We start from the raw sequence: 4,149 nt of genomic DNA, 5'->3' as shown, positions 1-4,149 counted from the left end.
AGTGCCTGCCTGCTCAGGAAGCAGGACACACAGGAGACAGAGGTATCCAGACAGCTGCTGAGGACCTTACTCTGCCCATGCTCACTATGCCTTGCACTGGCCTTGAGCCCATAGGGAAATTGTTCTCCCTGCTCCCTGTGCTTTCCCTGCTGCTCTCTGGGTTGTGGCCTCTGCAGGGAGTGTAGGCCAATTACCACCTGGGGCAGACTTTGGAGAGGACACAACCTGCCCCACCACATCTCTTTGAGTGTACATGGAAGAGAACAGTAGTAAGGGGCCTAGAAAATTCTCACCCTCAAAGCACACCCCTTCAGCAGGAGGAGGGTGGAGTACATAGGTGGCAGAGGGAACCCAAAGGCATAGAGTCCTCTGGATCTTCTGCAACCCTCAGCTGCAGAAATGCACTCTGAGGATGAAGATGTCTGGACCTACTCTCTATGCTCTCACAGAGATGTGGGATGTGACTGGGAAGGGTGGTGTCATCTCCCAATGCCCTCCAACCTAGCAGATGGCCTAGTTCCCCTGCAGAGGTCATAGAAAGGGTTGGGGTGAGCAGCCAGCTGGGTGGCTCATGGCCAGTGTGAAGTGGGATGGTGTGGGGAGCATAAGGCCCTCAGCAGCTCTCTGGGTACCAACCTCACCTCTGTCCTGCTCCGAGTAGGCTGACTCAGTCAGGAGCAAGACCAAGGGTCTGGAGCAGGCATAGTGGAGGCCATCCCAGTTACTGGTCACAAAAAGATAATGGCATATGCCCTTGAAACCTGTTCATCAGTAAGAGAAGACTCATGATAGCTATTTTTTATTGCTCTTCTTTTAGAAACAATTCACAAAGACAACCACCTAAGAATCAATACATCATAGATATCAGCCATTTAGGCCAGAGTGTGGTGTGATTCACGGGCCTCATGATGACTTGTTTGAGCAGTGGCATAGCCATTGTGGACTGTCATACCTGTGTGCCCTCAGCAACTGTCATTCTGTGGCAATTGAATTTACCATCCTGCAAAACAGCACTGCCTTTGGGGACCTAGCCCAGGGTCTTGCACATGTTTGAGCTTAAATCCTGGATGGAGGGAACTGAGCTCATCCACAAGTATTGATTCAATGTGTCCCTTCAAGACCAACCTCCAGTTCTCATTGTCTTGGTTAGACTTGCACCACCATCAAACAGGGGAAGGACATTGCCCTGCTACCAGCAAATGAGACACAACAGACTGACTTTTCCAAAAATCTTTAATAACTTAACATTCAACAGGGCCCTGTGTGTCAACATGACTGCCTTCAGTGAGTGGAGGCTAAATATATGAATCAAAAAGTTTCACACTGAAACAGTTCATTTCAGGGCCAGTGTGGGAAGGGAATGGACATTCCTTTGAGGATAGATGTCCATCGGGTAGGAGGCAGAGCGTTCCAGCATGGGAGGCATTTTGTGGAGGGGTGGGGCAAAGAGTATCTCCTGAAAGATGGGGATTGGGAATGGGGATCTGGTCTGGCGCTGTGTCATCGATTTGGTAGGAGCTGCCATGAGACCACCAGAGCAGCTTCCATAGCAACAGGGGTCTCTGCCCTGGGGTTGCTGCCTTTGTGACCATAACCCCTGTCTTCAGGGGTGTCTGTCTCCCACAGACAATCTGGGATCTGCACTTTCATCTCCATATTGGTAATAGCTGGGGAAGGATCTATGTTGATAACTGCGTCGATACCATGACGTCTCTGGGTATTTAGCCAGTATAAGTGTGGGCTGTAAGTGAAGGAGGAAACTCTCATCACCTCCACCCAATGCTGGGCACGCCTCTCCCGCCGCAGCTTCTTCCTCCAGTGCAGAAATGTAATGCAGCCACCGGTAATCACACAACACAGTCCCATGAGTCCAAAGAATAGTGAGACCCAGGCTGAGGCAGTAAAAGAAAGAAAAGAGGCAGCTGACTCACAGCTCTGGCTTGGGACCTGAACAGTTTCTCATTCCTCTCCTTGATTTGGCTCATCCATCCATCCATTCCCTCCCTCCCTCCTTAAAGACCTATCTCATCATTTTATTCAGTTAAATCTAGGTCTGCAAGGAGCCTAAGAGTCCATGTTAGCCTTTTAGAGATAAGGGACACTAGGTCTAGAGGGAACATGACCTGCCCAGAATCAGTTAGGCCTTCTGGCTCCCAGTCCAGGACCCATCCAATCCATCAGACTAATAAACTGATTGTAAGGGCAAGACCCTCAAGGAACCGCTTGACAAGGACACCAATGTATCTTTTGTGGTTGGGAAGAAGATGGTTTCTGCCTTCTAAAACTCCATAGTTTGCTAGAGGAGTCTGTCACTTAACTCTTTAGCGCTCCATACAGGCATCCCCCACCCCATCCATACAAAGCATCTTCCTTAGAAGTTAGTCCCCACACTCAAAGGACTGAAGGGATACTTACTGCCACGCATGACCAAGTTCTCCATTTGAGGATCCATACCGTTGAGACTTGTTACCAGGCCCATGTCTCGGCAAAGAATGAACTTCCCCAATAATCTGTCCACCAATGAGAATCTTCGGAAGGCCCAAGCCCCATTGTTGCCTAAAGATGATGTCACTGGGTTCTGAGCACTGGGAATTCCAGGGCTGTTGCTTGGGGAGTGGCTCTGTGTTGATGGAAGGAAGGGACTCCATCTTGTGGCATCTCATGAGCATAGTTCTCTTCCATCAAGTACTGGTCCACCCCAGAATTGTTCTCAAAATTGTCTGTTCCCAACTTCTTATGGTGTAGTCACAAAATAGCCACCATGAAAGGGCCCTCATGAACTTATATTGTTGGTTGTTAGGGAGTCATTTCTGTATACATTTTCTAGTCGGGAGTTGGGCAGGGAGTACAGTGAACAGTAGGGAGACCTGCTCTCAAGAAAGTTGTGACCAAGTTCTCAGAGAAAAAAACTGTTGAGGGGAACCAAGGGGTCAGAACCTGCTGCTTTGGCTCCTACAGTCTCTCTTTTGCTTCTTCAATAAGGGCTGGCAAAGTGTTTTCTCAGCATCATCAGGCCCTGAGGAGCTCTCCCCTATGAGGTCCTGCATCTCCTTCCAGCTTCATCTCCCTCCCATCCTTCATATGCCTTTCCCTTCTTGGTATGCTAGATTCCCCAAAGACCCTGTTTATTCACCTCTGGAGTCTGGCTCATACTGTTCCTTCATTCAGTAGTGCCTCTCCCCACATTTCTACCACTGAACACCTCCTTATCTTACCAGGTGGTCAACCATTCCTACTCTCAGGCAAGTAGTCTCTTCAGTTGATTTCCCAGAAGCACATTATCTCCAGTTGGAAGAGACTTGGAGAGTTGTCTAATCCAACTCCTTTCAGATGCTTGAGTACTGAGGGCACAACTTCCCTACTCAGCAACCAGTACCCAGGGTTCCTTTGACTCAGGGATTTGCTCACAATCTCCTGAGGCAGCATGCTTTATTTATGACCAGTTAAGTAAGAAAGCTATTTCCTAATCAAGGCTAGCTCAGTCTCCCAGTAGGTTGTACCACTGGTCCTGACTGGCCTCTTGGCACTCTTCAGTTACTTCCATCTTTACAAGTAGTCAGAATGATACTTTAAAAAATAGATGATGTTACTCTGCTCAAACATACAGTGACTTTCCCTCTCACTCAGATTGCTTCCTGCAGGCTGCAGGTGGCCCTTGCAAATGACTTAGTGTCTCACCCTGGGGACCAGGTGTGCTCTCCCTGTACAGTGACTGATGAATATTTATTGGTCTGTTTAGGACCTGTGAAGAAGGCAAGGGAAGAAATACTCAGGTGACTATGTTGCAGTGGTTGCCATTGATCCAGAGGTTTGCCAGTGGACCTCAGATTCCTGCAGGCTGCTTTGGCATGAGCCAGGGTGTAACCACACAGAATATCAGAAAGGGGAGCTGTGCCTATTCCCTGGTTCCCACTTCTGGTCAGAACACCCATATTCAGCTCATCAAAGGTTAGGAGCTGTGGTTTTGTATTCATAGTCATCAGAAAAAGAAAGACAGGAATTACAACACCCAAACATTTCACATCTGAGAATGTTTGACATGCCAGGTGTCTTGAGGAATCAGACTTGTGCTCAGAAATAGCCCAGCAAAGTAAAAGCAAAGTACTTCTGCAGAAGCGTGTGCTACCAAATGTCTGCAGAGCAATCACA

The 4,149-nt window shown here is 48.4% G+C and overlaps 1 pseudogene; it reads right to left on the bottom strand.

Moving 5' to 3' along the window:
* Positions 1-1,333: 1,333 nt before the first annotated feature.
* On the bottom strand, positions 1,334-2,479 carry LOC124991408 (testis-expressed protein 38-like; annotated as a pseudogene).
* Positions 2,480-4,149: the final 1,670 nt, after the last annotated feature.

The sequence above is a fragment of the Sciurus carolinensis genome, chromosome 8, assembly GCF_902686445.1.
Source record: "Sciurus carolinensis chromosome 8, mSciCar1.2, whole genome shotgun sequence".
Lineage (NCBI taxonomy): Eukaryota > Metazoa > Chordata > Mammalia > Rodentia > Sciuridae > Sciurus > Sciurus carolinensis.
This window is presented reverse-complemented; position numbering and strand designations above follow the sequence as displayed.